Source organism: Dipodomys ordii, unplaced genomic scaffold (genome assembly GCF_000151885.1).
Source record: "Dipodomys ordii isolate 6190 unplaced genomic scaffold, Dord_2.0 Scaffold20, whole genome shotgun sequence".
In the NCBI taxonomy this organism is placed as follows: Eukaryota; Metazoa; Chordata; class Mammalia; order Rodentia; family Heteromyidae; genus Dipodomys; species Dipodomys ordii.
In genome coordinates, this window is record NW_012267236.1 from 16,784,611 (window position 1) to 16,801,644 (window position 17,034).

Below are 17,034 nucleotides of genomic sequence, written 5' to 3' on the forward strand. Positions count from 1 at the left end.
AGATAGGTCTGAATACTAAGAAATTTCACATGCTTCTAAAAGACGAGAAGCAGATTAATTTTGCATCCTTGGCAAACCCACAGTGGAGAAAGTGGTGGGGATCACCAAACAGAGATTACCCTCTAATCTCTCTTGGCAAGAGAGGTAGCAGCTGTTTTCACTGATGGAACCATAAACAGACTTCAAACTTGAGATCTGTGGGGATCAAAAAGCAAAAACAAACCAGTAATATCAGCTATTTTACCAAAAGACTCTTTATGGGCCATCTGAACTGTTCAATTTTCCTCTAGTCAGAGAACATTCTGTACTTGATAAAAATCGAACAATTACGGGGGCAAGTCTTAGTACCAAGTGTTAAGAGTTGGTCTCAGAGTACAATTCTTATTTAACAGGCTGGTGGGGGAAGTAAGAAAAAGTAATCTGCTCACAAAATCCAGTCTAAGTTTAACCAGTCAACACACACACACACACACACACACACACATATTCCTGTGCAGTTCACAATTGGCTCTCCAACTCAGGAGAAAAGCTTCCTGGACAAAATCAACATGATACTGGAAGAAACACACAGCAGCCATCTGAACTAAACATGTGACTCAGGATTTCTAAATATGGATAGACACCTAAGATTTGCTCTAGATTTAGGGAGAGTGGGAGGGAAGAAACATGATAAGCAACAAGCAGCAATTCCTAAACAATCAATCCAGGAAAAAGAGTAAATGTAAACATAACTAACATTAGAGAGATTTTATACAACATTAACATTGTTTTCAAGTGGGAATTAAATTGGAATTAATTGAAGAAAAAGAAATGCTTTATAAAGACCTGATTGGTCAATGCATCAATTGAAATATACATGCATACACACACACACACACACACACATATACATATATATAGCAAACAAAAGAAAAGAATTAAAGGATAAGCAAGTGCCATTCATTCTATCCACAGAACAACTAAGACATGCCCCCCCCCCAAGAAATGACCATAGAACACCTGAAAGGAAAACTATCAAATATACAATAGTATGTGACATTTACAGAACTAAAGATTTCCAGTCCTTAGGTTGCAAGGATCAGTGAAGGTCAATGAGAATAAATGAAAACTGGTGCAAATTACATCAAAACCTTAGGAAAGTTCAGCATGTTGAAAATGAAAAGCTGACTTGAATGCTTAGAGAAGGAGACACTGTAAAAATGCTGACATCCTCCAAAACAATGAGACCAAGAATGATAAGCAAACTTCTAGTCAACTTCTAGTCAGTAGTATTAGCAACAAATGGAATGCAAATCAAAACAACCCTGAGATTCAACCTCACCCCAGTTAGAATGGCCATGATCAAAAACGTGAACAACAGCAAACCCTGGTGAGGATTTGGCCAAAAGGGAACTCTACCACACTGTTGCTGGGAATGTAAGCTTGTTCAACCACTTATGGAAAGCAGTATGGAAGTTCCTAAAAAAATCTAAACATAAAACTTCCCTATGATCTAGCAATTCCATTCCTGGGCAATTATCCATAGAAGACAAACAAGGTTACAATAAAGCCATCAGCACACTCATGTTCATTGCAGCATTATTCACTATAGCACATATATAGAATCAGACCATATGCCCCTCAATTGGCAAATGGATCAAGGAAATGTGGTATGTATACACGTCGGAATTTTACACATCCATTAGAAAGAATGATACTGTACCATTTGTAAGGAAATGGAAAGACTTGGAAACATATTAAATGATGTAAGCCAGACCCAGAGAACTACATGTTGCATAGTTTCCCTCATTTGTGGTACATAGAATGTGCCTATGACTCTATAAGCAAACACATGAGGCAGTATGCAATTGTTTGCAAATGAACTAACTGAACTATAATAGACTCTATAGAGAATTCAAGTAGCATAATATTTTTAAAGACTAGTCAATGCCCAACAAAAAAGCACCAGGAAATAGGTACAGGCAAGGGGGAGATGGGGCCAAGGGAAGAGGGGTAGACGAATGAAGGGAGGAAGAAGAGGAGAATGTAGTCAAGATTCCATTGTATATACCTCAAAATTAAGAAACGTTAGGAGAGAGTTGGGAATGTTGAAGGGGTTGCACGGATGAAGGTGCATTATATTCATAAAGTGCTTTGTTAAATGGCACCTCCAAGTATTTTAAAATAATTTTTAAAAATTTAAAAAGAAACAAATGTTACAACATCAAGACATAATGAATAATGTGTGTGAGAATTGCTAGTGTTTCATACATTGTTTCTGGAGATAAAATGCAAGGAGAGCATCAGCAAATACATATTGGTATGGTTTACCTATGAGATATCCCCCAGAAGGGCTCATGTGTTGGTGGCACAACAAAGGGGTGACTGGATTATGGGGCACTAACCTCATCACTGGATTAATCCATTGATGAGTTCCTAACGGAATAGACTATTAGGAAAAGTGGCCTCATTGAAGGAAGTAGATCAGTGTAGACCTCCCCTTTCCCTGCCCACTGCAGGCCCTGTCTCTCTACTCTATTTCCTGCCAACTATGAGGTGAGACCCTTTCCTCCACTGCATGCCTCCCAATGCTCTGCTGCACCATGCACAAGTCCAGAAGCAATAAAGCCAGGTGATCATGGGGGTAAGAGCTCTGAAACTATGAGCCAGAGCAAATCCTTCCTTCCTTACCTTGCACTATGGTTTGAATTTGAAACATTCCCAACAGTTTCATGTGGTGAACCCTCGGTCCCCCAACTGGTGATGTTATTTTGGAAGATTCTAAAAACTTTAGGTGGTAGAACAGAGGTGGAGGGAATGGGTTACTGAAAGAGGGTTCATGTATTTTGTAGCTAGCCCCTTCCTCCTTCCCAGCCCCCTCTAGTTCCTGTCTTCTTCTCTCTCTCTGCCTCCTAAAAGCTACTGAATAGTAAGAGTGATAGGATGGGAAAAAGAGGCAATAAAGGAGAACAATCTGACTAAAGTTAATGTTTACACATGCAAAATACCCCTCTGTACAATTAATATACACTAAACGATAAGTGACAAGAAAGTAAAACTGACTCTTACAGAGTCAGCGGAAACTAGTGGACGAGAAGAGGTGAATGAGGGTCAATATAGTTGAAGTACTTCATAGGAATGTATGAAAATAAAGGACAAAACCTGTTGAAACTGTTTTACAAAGAAGGAAAGGGGAAGAAATGGGGGAGTGAGTTTGATTGGTGTAAATTATGTTCATATATGGAAATGTTACAAGGAAACTCCCTTTGTATAACTAGTATATGCTAATTTAAAAAACACCTTTAGGGGCTGGGAAGGTGGCTCAGTGGTAGAGCACGTGCCTTACGTGCATGAGGCCCTGAGTTCAATTCCTCGGCACCACATAAGCAAAAAGAAAAAGCTGGAAGTGGTGCTGTGGCTCAAATGGTAGAACACTAGCCTTGAGCTGAAGATCTGAGGGACAGTGCCCAGGCCCAGAGTTCAGGACCCACGATCGGACCTCCCCCTAAAAAAAAAAAACCTTTAAAATGTCTACCACATGCATGAATTGGTGTGGTAATGATAATAAACACATTAAAAGGTTAAATAGTCTCATCCTAAGAGGGTCAAAACATATATGGAACTATAGATACATAGCTCTGAAAACATCATCTTGGATAATTCATAATGTAATGACTACATATTGGTTATTATTTTTTCTGAGTCTGTTCCTCACTGTTAAAATATTTATAGCAAATTGGTTAAGAAGATGTTAAGTTCTCAGCCAGAGTTTGTGTTTCCTTGTTGAGGACTGTCTTCTTAGTTTCCCAAGACTTTCTCAATGAAGTACTCTACATTCCAATGTGCTGAGGCCAAAGAAACTTAGGTCTCAATTCAGCGTCTGTCATATGTGACTTTTAACACTCTTAACTCAGTATTCTCCTTCTTTGAAATGAATGAACTTGAACAAGCATCTAGGACGATAGTTTAAAATGCAACCTGTTTCAAACACATACTACCCTCATGAGGAAAAAAATATTGTTTTGAATTAAGACTGCCTGGTTTTATAAATTTGACTGCCAACTTTACTTCTCTGAGTCAGTTTCTTTATCTAAAAAAGGAAGTCAATAAAGACATTCTTTATTTTTTCCCACTCTTTTCCTCTTGCTTCTTTTGTGTGGCCAGTTGGGGGCGTTGCCTCCCTTGGCATTAGTCAGCCAATAATTTGTAGTTGTGCAACGCCTGGCATCTGATCTGGAAGGAGACAGAGAGGCTGTCACCCAGGTTCTAATTCACCAGCAGAGAATCCCTTCCTGGATAATAGGGTTGTAACATGAACCATACATTTAGCTTCTTGATCCAGAGTGCAGACTGTGCTTCCCAGAAAATGGATGATTTCATAGTTCCATGAAGTTAAAATAAAAATAATGCAATAATGTCTCAAATGCAGGACCATAATAGCAATCTTCTCTCATAGATGGACAATTTTTAGAGAGATAATTCTAATAGTGTTCAAGGTCCCACGACTTTAGAGGTCTGGGCTGTCTGCCCTAGGTATGACAACACAGAGCTATCCTTGTAAATGTAACCTCCCTTCCAATTGCATTTCCTCATAAAATTATACTTTGGCCCATGTGCTAATGACTCAAGCCTATAGCTCTTAGGGAGGACTTTTCTTTTCTGTCCTCTCATGCTCAGGATCTGACCCCTTCAAAATAGTAGATTTCATTGGGGGATGCATCGTACACCAAACACCTAAATGAAGCCAACAGGTTCCTTACAACCTTCTCAATAAGAGTAGAAAAGACATGATGAGATATTTGTAAATGGTAGCACAGGAACTAATCTCAATCTGGGCTCAGGTTTACTGATCAATGTCAAAATTTCCAGGTGTTCCAGAGGTGTAGCTGCTTTGGCCTAACACCTAACAAGATGCTTAAAGAGTTAATGGGACTTTTCCTTTTGCTCTAGTGGACTCTTTGTCCACAGTCATGAAAATTTCATTAGCATTTGAGCCCCTGAGCCTTTTGAAGTAGAAATGAACAGAACTTTATCTAAGATCTTTGTAATCAAGATTACATGCAACATTTAAATAATAACAAGGAAAGCTTCAGGTATGTAAAAGATTCTTAGACAAACTCAGAAAAACATATATATATATATATATATATATTATCAGTCATGGGGCCTGAACTCTGGGCCTGGGTGCTGTCCCTCAGCTCTTCAGCTCAAGGTGAGCACTCTACTACTTGAGCCACAGTGCCACTTCCAGCTTTTTCTGCTCATGTGGTGCTGAGGAATCGAACCCAGGGCCTCATACATGCAAGGCAAGCATTCTACCACTGAGCCACTTTCCCAGCCCCTCAGAAAAACATATTGAATCATAAATTCATAAAAGGCTACAATTTTAAGGGATCTTCGATGTTATCTAATCCTATTGACTTAAGTTAATCCTATTGATTTAAGTAATAAATGATAATTGAGAAACTACATTGTCCTGGTCATAACATCAGAATGTGGCAAGACAGAAATGGGTGCAAGAGAGTCTCCGCCTTCTAACAGCTGGTAGTCTTCAGAGGAGAGATGTGTCAGTAACAAGACATGGTCTAACAGAAATAGTCCTCAGTAGAGAAGATCAGAGACTTACAATTTGGAAAGACTGGAAAAAGCCTCACAAACAATAGCTTCTTCTTTTAATAGAGCCTTAAAGGATGGGGTACGGGAGGGAGAGATTAATGAAACATTTTAGATGGAAGGAACAATATGCATAGGGCATTACAGATATAAACAAATAAAAAAGTATTACTTTTCAGGCAGAGGAAGACAGATCCTAGACTCCACATTCTTCAGAATAAAAGTACATGATATATGGATGGAAAACTGGGGTACAGGCAAGAGTGAGTGTCTCATGGCAAAGAAATATGTTCAAGAACAGATCTTGAATATACTGAAAAGTCAAGAATCTCCCTTCATTCCAGAGAAGAACTCTGTCTACTGCTTTCTGAATGTCTTTAATGGTACTCAAACATCCATGCCCATAATCACTTAAGGAAATGAGAAAGAAGTAATTATTTGAAGGGCTAGAGCTGAGCGATGTCAACTATTCGTACGTAAGGCTACATAACACGTATTACACAGAACATTTCAATAACCTGAGCTTGAAGCAAGAGTTCTTCAATTCTTTGGTCTCAATGGAAATCGTTTAGATTCATTGAAAATCATTATTTGAATTAATCTACAAAGACCACTTGTTATTACTTCCTTGGAATTTTGAAGGGAATGGTCCTTGTTATGATAGATATAATCATACTCCTCAGCATGATTGAGGAGTTGTATTGACCAAAGATGCTGGATATAGAATTGGACTGCTTTGGTTTAAAGCCTACTTAGTGGTTTAAAGACCACTTACTAGTGGTGTGGACAGGTTGTATGAGCTTTCTGCATTTCATATATAGTAACACTTAGCTTATAGAGAGTTTGAAGTTCTTAAAAGCTCATGCATATAAAGCACATTTATATTATTTATTGAATACTTTGTCTAATGTTATTATTTTACTATTAGCTTAATATTACTTCAAAAGTGTTGCTAGTCTTTCTTTTGATTAAATGGAATGACCAACCAATGACCATGAGTATTTGAGCCCAGATTTCCTTTTCTGACTAACCGTGTACAAGAATAAGACAGTCTTTGCTTTAAGGGATTTATAATTGATTAAGTGTATTTATTGATAGTCTTTCATCCTTAAAAAGTAATAGAAGTATAGTCAGATGCCCGTGGCTCATGCCTGTATTCCAAATTACTCAGGAGGCTGAGACCTTGGGATCTCAGTTCTAGGTGAACCTGAGCAGAAAAGTCTGAAAAGATTTCATCTCTAACTAGCAAAGAGCCAGGCAAGAGATGTTGTTTGTGTGGTAAAACACCAGTTGTGAGCAAGAAAGCTATCAAGATAAGCAATTTCTAAGGAGGGAAGATTTATTTTAGCTCACAGTTTCAGAGGTTCCAGTCCGTGGTTGTTTGGCTTTCGGGACTTTTGTGAGGCACTATATCATGGCAGGAGGCAAATAGTGGAAGAAATTGCTCACACATAATGGCCAGAAAGCAATGGGAGAGTAAGAACACAGGGTCTCAAGATTCCTTTCAAAGGTCTGGCTTACAAGTGGCCCCACTGTCTTCCAGTAGGCCCCACCTTGTAAGGGTTCCACCCCCTCTCAGTAGCCCCTTCAGCTGGGGACCAAGGTTTCAGTACATGAGACTTTGGGACACATTTAAGATACACAGGTGACAATAGACTTGGAAAATGTGGCTCTTAATGCTTTCATTCTACCTTCAATACCTCATGTTCCTTCTTCTTTGCTTATTTAAAGTTCTATCCTTTCTTCAGGATAACTCAGCACAGATGCTGTGTGTTAGAGGTCAAAGTCCAATCTGTAGGGAAAAATCAAGCCATCATAGGAACAGGAAAAGTCTAATACAAGGAATCAGTAAGCTCAGAGACATACAGGGGGTTACCCAAGTCCCTCATTACTAAATGTAGAATTGAATCATATAGGAATAGCCAGTATAAAGAGACACTAGGCCCAGGACTAAAAAAGAATAGCTAAGCAAGAAGTTTCCCCAAACCTTCCTGGAGAGACGATGAGTTACTAGATAGATGGAAGAGAATCACTGTGGTGCCACACCAGTGAAACGTGCTGGAAATGTTCTCTCTAGAGCCCTGAATAGCAGGAAGGTGCTCTAATGGAGGTGTTTCATAAAAAGCCATCTGTAGCTGGGATACCCTGGGGGTGTCAGCCATCAGTGCTGCTGACCTCCACCCACGAGGGAAGTGCTATGTGCTGAAGAAGCCTGATGCTCGGGTAGCTGCCCAGCCACAGGAGCTAGCCACTGGAGAAGCTGCAGGCAGGTGCTGTTAAGGGGAAAGTCACATTTACTGCAGGAACCTGCTGCGCATGCCTCCTAAAACCAGGAAGCAAAACAACTCTCGTGATGTCTGTCCCTGTTGTAATGGCAAAACTTCACATTCATTTCTTTTCTCAGTTGGTAAAAGAAAGAATATTTAGAGAGACCAGATCCATTTTTAAGCGGCAGGCAGAAAGAGATTTGGGGAAGAAGAGAGCAAATTGATCGTCAGCATGTCTATGTTTTGACTTTTGAGTTTCTATCCCCTACTATTTATATCCAAGTGATGTCTGTATCCACCAGTGTGGTCTAAGGATTGAACCTTCAGAAGACGCCTTCTCCAGCATTTTAGTCACTATACTTAGGCTTATGGATCAGTACAGAATTAAGAAGAACTACACAGAAATTTTCTTAGCACAGATGACATTTCTTTGGGAGTGAAGCACAAGATCCTGTTTAGGTACTTGGCCAATTCAAATTGGTAACTTTTAATCTTCTTTAAGTAAAACTTTGAGTAGTGTTGTTTATTATCTATACTGCACCATTCTGTGGCGTTTGTTTGATTTGGTTTGGATGTTCATTTGTTCAGTCAGTTAATGCTCATTGACTCTTTATTCTGTGCTAGATGGGCTAGGCTTTTTCCTACAGAGCTGCTTTTGCAACTGCTTTTTCACTTTGGTCTTTGCCAATCCCTTCTGGGCCTTTTCTAAGCATTAGAAGCCAACCTTCTTCCCTTTAGAAGAAATTACATCTTTATTACTTTGAGAAGTGAAGGTTTTCCCTTCTCTGCCACCCACTTAAGCCACGAAACTTCTCTCGATAATTATAAGACACTGTCATTTGCAATTTGATTGGATTTAAGTCAAAACGAGATTTAACCTCCTATGGGAAAAGGTGTATACCAGGGCAGAGCATACATTGTGCCAATGTATGCTTTTTCCAAGACTACAAAGTGTTGTAGAGATTTCTGGACTTAAGCCAGAGATTTCTCACCCAAAATTCAAAATCTACCAAAAGTTTGAAAATAGGATCCCTAGGCTTGGAGCAAAAGCATTTTAACACTGTTAAGATGGGTGTTAAAGAGAGCCAGAACTGGTCTAGAGTTCCGAGAAGAGTGGTTCCAGGAGGTGAGACAGAGACCCAAGGTGGAAGGGAATAGAAAGAAATGTTGTGGACTACAGACAACAGGCTTTCATACCTTGTCGAGGGAGACAGAAAGTCTAGCATTCAGAAAATATTTTAAGGTAACCTTACTCCTGTTATTTTTCTAACACTGCTTGAATTGAGAACTGTGAATGCATGTAGGTGTGTGAGTGAATAGCAAAATTCCAACACTCTGTGCTTCTGTTTATTTTTTTTAATTCAAAATCAAACTGTTTATTTTGGGGAGACAGGTGTCTGTCCTTTTATTCATAGCTACATCAGCAGCACAAACAGAAGGACCAATTTCCAAGTCCCATCTGCTGGATTCTCAGAACGACCACATTTACCACCTACACTTTGAGCATCTAGAGGATGTCCTAGAGTTCCGGCTACACTGGGTGGGGTGAGGTCGCATCCCAGGCAGGTCGTTGTAACATTGTGGACAGTTATTCCCAGTTTCCTCCCAGCTCTCTGAGATAGGAGTGAACGTTTGTGGTAATTAAAACAGTGTGAAATTTGCGCTGTCAGGAAACACAGCTATTTTTTTTCCTCTGCCAACCATAATGCTATTTATAACAATGCACTTCACCACTTACTCGCTGGGCAATGACATCAAGTAACAGATATTAAGTAAGGAAGCCAATTTACGCCACACAAACATCTATTATCTTTATCACCAACAGAGACTAGGAAACAATCAATTAGGAAGCTTCACTCGGGAATGACTAATTGAATTGTTAAATATACTGCATTGGAGAAGTCACCCTGGGAACCTCAATATTAATTTCTGTAACGGGCAAGATCGAGTCTAAAGGACCGACAAATGCTTATCACGTGGAACATCAGAATCATACTCACCAGAGAACTTGGGTTACAAATCAAAATTCTTCATTCTGAAGCTACAGATTTTGAAGCTGATTTCATTCCATAGCAGTGTTTGCACTTTCATGAAACATGAACTTGACCTGAGCTATTCATTTCTTTTTGCAAACACTGTGGTATGCTGGGCCCTCATGGCTTACATCTGTAAACCAGTTAGGAGGCTAACATTGGAACTATTGTGGTTTAAAACTAGCCATCAAAGTTCTCAAGACCCCTTCCCAACCAAGAGCTAGCAGCAGTAGAATGTACCTGTCAGGACTGGGGGAACCTCCCGCCCATTGGCTCTCTTACAGCCTTTGAAATCAGGACTGATTGCAATGCTTCTCACTGGCTGCTCATGGCTCACTCCTTGTATTTTTGTATGGCTCAAAATGATATTATAAATATCCAAATAGTCCTGGTCAGACAAAAGGTTCCCCACTACTCTGAGTACGTCAACATAGGTAGATCATGACAAGACATATACCCAAGCAGGAAGCCAGATCCTATCTCAAAAATAGCCAGCAAGCCAGGAGCCAGTGGCTCATACCTGTAATCCTACTCAGGAGGCTGAGATCCAAGAATCACAGTTCAAAGCCAGCCTGGTCAGTAAAGCCCATGAGACTCTTATCCCCAATGAACCAACAGAAAACCGGAAGTGGCACTGTGGGGCTCAAGTGGTAGAGCATTCACATTGAGCTGAAGAGCTCAGGGACAGTGTCCAGGCCCAGAGTTCTGCCCCATGACAGATCAAAAATAAAAAAAAATAACAACGCAAAAGTCAGGGCTGGAGGTGTACTTCGGTAGTAAGAGGGTACCTGAGCTTAACCCCTAGAACCACCAAAAATAAGTGAATAACTAAATGCTGTGATATCAGAATACCAACCAAATTGAGTCCAATGTAGAACACACACACACACACACACACACACACACACACACACACACAATTCCTTTCATTATAATACACATAAAATAAACAGGGTGTTTTTTTCTACAACAGAAAACATGTAACCCAAGTTACCTACTTGAGCCAAATAGCCAGTGAGAACACAGAAGTGTTTCGCATTGTTTATTGTGTTTACTCTTTCAATTTGACATTCTTAATGTGTGCCACATTCCAGAATCATAAAAGCTCTGAGGAAATGGGCCTGTGGGAGAGATGTTACCGCTCTACCACACACCAACTCTACAGGAATCCAGATAGACTGAAGGGCTTAGAGTGTGGTCGTTACAGCCCTCAGAGATGGCACTGACCCTGGGAGGTAGGCAGAGCACTCTGAGGTCAGCACTGTAGTCAAAGAGGAGCCAGGTAGTGGACTTAAGAAAGTATGGGAGAAAGCCATCACGGGCCGAGGCAGACCTGCTTCACAAAGTGGAGGGTCAAAATAGCCTGGCATACTTGGAAAATATATTATGACCAGAATACAGGTTGAAATTAAAAAAATGTAGATTTGAAGGAGAGCGGAGCTTGGCTTGATATCCATCAGAGGAGAAACCTGATGAAATTGTTACAGGAAGATCTTTCTGGCCTTACTATATACATTGGTAGGAGTAAGGGGAATGAGATCGAGGGTGGGCTAGGGAAGCCAGGAAGAAATTGTGGAAGGGATCCCAGGAAGAAATTGTGGAAGGGATCCCAAACAGGGATTTTTGCAAAAACATAAATGAGACATGAAACAAATCTGAATGAGGTGGCTGGAAATCGAAAAGAAGGCGAAAATAGTTGGGAAGAGAACAGACAGCGGTGTTCCATGGTGGGGAGAAGGGCTAGCCTCACACAGACTTGCAGGTCTTCATGTGGTGCTTACTTCATAAAGCCCTCAGCTGAGATAAAACTGCAAGTGGAGGAGCCATGTTCAGCCTGGATGCTGGCATGTGTAAAGTGTGCAGTACCAGCCACAAGAGGCCTGATGCTACATCCAGCACAGGTGTCCCAGAAATAGCTTTCTCTGAGCCCTCTGCGTGGAGAAAGGCACCACCCCTAACTCTAGGTGCTCACTTCCCCTACAAGGGGTGTTTTGTAGTGAGTAAAATGAGTCTTTCCTCTGCTTACTCCTGAGTCAGTTAGATTGAAAACACTTGGATGGAGAGAAGGCATCTGCTTTCCTCCAATCTGGGCAGAGCTAATGAAAGCCCCTCAATTCTCCATAATGGAATAAAGACACCAGTGGCAGGAGGATTGCATGGACAGAACAAAATGTACTACATACAGGTCTACTTGTTTCGTTTTGTTTTGTTGGTCATAGGGCTTGAACTCTGGGCCTGGGCGCTGTCCTTCAGCTCTTCAGCTCAAGGCTAGTGCTCTACCTCTTGAACTACAGTGCCACTTCTGGTTTTCTGAGTGGTTTATTGGAGATAAGAGTCTCACGGACTTTCCTTCCCTGGGCTGGCTTTGAACCGCGATCCTCAGATGTCAGCCTCCTGGGTAGCTAGAATTATAGGCATGAGTCACCAGCACCTGGCTTGCTTTTTTATATATAACATTTTAAATTTGTTTGCTAGGGCCCTCATCTGAGAATTCAGAGTTCTGAAAAACACCTTGCTCTTTCATTTTCTTCTAACTCGTCTCCTGATTTCTTCTTCAATAACCAGGGCTGTGATCTGTTCTGGCAGAGATGCACCAGTCTCAACTCAAGAACAAGTCTTCTTTCTGATCCAGGCATAATGGCTTTCAACAGATATCACTGGTGTGCGTGTGTGTGCGTGTGCGTGTGTGTGTGTGTGTGTGTGTGAAAATACTGTACAGAGGGGTTAAAATTACATGGGCAAGGTAATGAGTGCATTTCTTATCAAGCATTGTTGCCTCCTCCTTTGTTTCCCCTTCCCATTCCTTCCCAGCCCCCCACCCCACCCCTGGCCAAAGTTGTAAAGTTCGTTTTTCGACATAACGTCTTGTACATCTCATTGTTGCAATGGGCCCACCTGTATCCCTATGTAAACAATTTGTTTTTTTCCCTTCCCCTCCACAAATTATACCAACACCAAATACAGTGAAAGCAAGGGTTATACTGTGGAGGAGGGACATACAAAGCAACAAAGAAATAATCTTATAAATGTGTTAGAAACAATTGCAAGAAAAAAACATTTGAGTCCTTATCTTGGGGTTCATTTCACCTAACATCAACTTATCTGACCTTTTCTGCTTGTCTCAGACATATACTAGTTATTGCAAATAAGGGAAACCATGGAGGCTATGTTTCTTTGGGCCTGGCTTACTTCACTTAATATAATTTTTCCAAGTCTTTTCATTTCCTAACAAATGAGGCAATGTCATTCTTTCTGATGGAGGCATAGAATTCCATTGTGTTTCTACTTCAATGCTTGATATGAGCTTGTTAATATGGTTTAAGTCATCTTGGTTTAGTATCACTGTTTTTTGACTCAATGGAAAAGCAGTCTAAGTTTGCATCTAGATTTACTGACTCCTGTAAAGAGAAACAAGCTCTTTAAGCAAGAGTGTGAACTGTGTGGAGCTGCTCTCAGATTTATGTTGTTAGGGTTTTTCATCATCCTAACACATTGGAAAACACAGTTATTCAGATGATTAGGGGTCTGGAGTCCCACCATCTCCAGTTTTACTGTATGTTGTCCCAGAGGGAAATGTAAAGTTCTTATTCTCTCACATAAGCAAAAGGGAGATGCTGGCTCTCAATCCAGTTTCAGTATTTCTTTTCCTTTTTTCCCATGAAATTTAGGAGAAGAAGGAAGCAGACTTTAACATTGCCATGACCTAAATTAAGAAGAGATGCTGAAATGTGACAGGTCCAAACCCTCTCTGTTCTAAGCAGTCACCCTTATCCTTCATCTTCTTTTTGCTCCTTGCTAAATATGAATTTGGAGCCTGAAAGTTCTTGCAGTCCTTTGCCCCAGCATTTCCAATTCTGGAATCATATCCTTAGAAAATAATCACGAATGTAAGAAATTCTTTATACACAAAATATTCCTTGCACTGGTGTTTACGGGAACAATAGGAAATATTCCTGGAAAATACTGTGGAGAAAGAAATTATGGCACATTATCAGGTTTTTTTTTTTAAGCAAGATAAGGCTGAAGGGTAGCTCAGTGGTAGAGCACTTTCTTAACATATGGAAAGATATTGGGTTCAGACCTCATCACAGAAAAAAATTAATGTGCAAAGCAAAAAGTATAACAGGCATGAGCCACCAGTGTCCAGCAAGTATGCTTATTTTTGAAAGATTTTATGGCAGTACAGTTGAAAAACTGAACACATATTCATTTAGGTCTGACTGGTGGTGTATGCCTTTAATTCTAGTTATAGCAGGAGGCATAAATGTAAGGATTGCAATGTGAGTTCAGCTTGACAAAAATGTTGATAAAACAAATCCAGGTGGCCATGAGGATACGCATCTGTAATCCCACCTATGCAGGATGGTGTGGTTCAAGGCTGGCCCTGGATAAAACATCAGACCTTAACCCCCCCCCAAATAAATAAACCAAAGCAGAAAGAGTTGGAAGCATTGCGGAAGAGGATACTAACAGCTTTTATGTGTGGTTGGTAGCATAATGAGTTCCAAATACACAATAAGAAGAACCAAAAGAAGTATGCAAGGATAAGTTTTATTTTTCTCTTTAAGAATGTTAAATATTAAGCAACTCCAAGCACCAAAGTTAAAAATAAAATGTGCATGTTGTAAGGGCAGTTTCTCCTACTCTCAATGGGGGTGCAGATGAGAGGTGTGGGGTACTTTGTAATAGTCTCAGAACTACAAGAGTACTAGCATATCCACCACTGCCAGCAAGCCAGATCATCAGGAGCTGCTGAGGGAATTCAGCCACCACTGACTCCTTCCCTCAGATGCTAAGACAGTGGTCATGAATGCAGATGGCCCCAGTGCAGGTGTCATGAAATCAGGCAGTCCACATACTGCAGGGACTGCTCATACTCCTTTGGTTTTGATGAATGGAGACGATCAGGTTATAAAGAAGGAGAATGGGGACATTCATGCTCAGCTGTTCTCACCCCTTGCCCAGCACCCGACATAGAGCCGAGCACAGTCACTGTTACCAAGACGGATGTCTTTGGGCAAAGGTTGCTTTAGAACTTGGAAGTGTGTGGGGTTTTGGCCACTTTGTCGGCGTATAAGGGGAGAATTCATTATCTAATCGTGAGCTCACTGGACACTCACTGAAAGAGTCTGAACAGAGAAAGTAGAAGGTAAGAGCTTTGCTTTAAGAAAACCTAGCCATGATGAGAGGAAGGGTTGGAAGCAGAGAGTTGGAAGCAGATATGGAGGCAGGGGACAGATGCCGAGATAGAGCGGAAATAACTGTTGCATAGGATGGGAGGTACTGATCGGTAGAAAGACATGGGCTTAAGAGCAGGGCAAAGGAGAGAAATGAGCCCAGAATGGTAATATAGGTCTTCGCTGGGACGCTATAACTCTCCTTTTGAACTGGAGCGATCGCACATACCAAGTGCTGCTTTCCAATTTCACAAGCTTCACACTTCCCTGTGAGTTCAGAGTTGATGAGGACATGTGGGTGCAGGAGGAAAACTTGCAAGGCGAAGCCCTTGCCAAACAGGTGAGTTTCCTCAGGAAATCATCAAGGGGTCTCCTTCAGTTTCCACTCCCACCCCCCTTTCACCTGGGTGCTTGTCACACACTGCTGCAAGAGCTTTGGCAGAGGGATCTCAGAGAGCTTTGATCCTTTTATGAGGCAGCCGGTCTGGACTTGTGGCAGCCGCCTCCTCTTTTCCCGGGCTCTCAACTCCCTTCCCAGCTACTCTGCCTTCACCTTGGGCATCTATTATATCATGTTATATGCAGCCGCGTGCTCCAGTGTTCTTTCACAGCACAAACAAACCTGGAACCTCCCCACATACCAACAAGCCTTCGAATAAGCAGGGGTTGCTTTGGTTGCCTACCCAGAATCCATTTCTCTCCAATTTTTATTCTTGCCATCTACTCATTCCCTCTCCACTTCTGCTTTTTAAAAAAGCTGGCTCCACGAGGAGGACTAGGTCTGATTGACGAGGGTAGGTAATTTGACCAGTTCAAGAGTTGCGATGCTACAACTTGATCAAATAAGACTTCTTTCTGCAAAAGAAGTTTCTTCACTCTGGAAAGCCCCAAGTACAGGTGATGTGTGCTCTTCCTTTGGATGAGCTTCCAAATGAGCTTCCAGATGAAGATTGCTTCTGTGGCCATCTTACTAAGCTGAAATTGAAATGCAGAGAAGTATTGAGAAAAAAATGTATCCAAGAGAAATCCCTTTCATAATTTAAGTCAATTTATGTTTTTCAGTGACATTTTGGAAAATGGAAGGGATAGTTATATTGTCAAAATAACTGAAAAAAAGAGGGATGCTATTGATAGTGGATATATGGAATTTGGGAGATGATTTTCACAATGAAGGACTTTCTCCAGTCCTGCATCATGGTTTTCTGACCCATTGTTCATTCAGGTAAATGGAAGATCCACTTACTTTGTGATCCTAGAGCCTAAGTGCATTTAATACATTTATACAGTTGTTTCCCTTTGTTCGCAGTGTTAATTTGCATGCTGTTTTCCACTGTTTAACTCAGGGGATGATTGTACTTTGTTTGATACTCTTCCAAGATTTGCTCACCTTTTCAGATAACCTTGTCACTAATGGTGATACTCATTATGAGGCATGAGTTTTGCCAACAAAATGCATTTATATCAGTCTGCATTTATGGCTGTTACATGGTGATGCTGACTCACACGTGAATGTTGATGTATCATGTGCACTAGTGCAAGTGTGAGAGTATGTCTGCACACTAATTTGTATGTATCTTTCTATTACAAATTACTTAACTTTCATTTTCCTCCCATGCTGCTTTTAGTCAATGATGTATTTTCTTATTACAGAAAAGATAGGTTAAATTATCTGTGAGTTCAGTCATAGGGTAGTAGCCGGCATAATTCAAGCTATTATAAAAATTAAAGAGGGGGGTTGGGTTTACTGAGGGGAAGAAGGGAAAGGAACCATTCTGATATAGAATGTAACAGGTCAGATACAGCAGCCCGCTTGAACCAATATTTCCGATGACTAAAGAAGACATTGTGTGTGGACTGCACCAAAGCTGCAGGAGCTGCATTGAAGGCAGCAAGCAAACTGAGAGGGTGAGGTTTCCGTTCTCGTTAAAGAAGGGCTTACTCCTACAAGAGCAAGTGGAATTAATG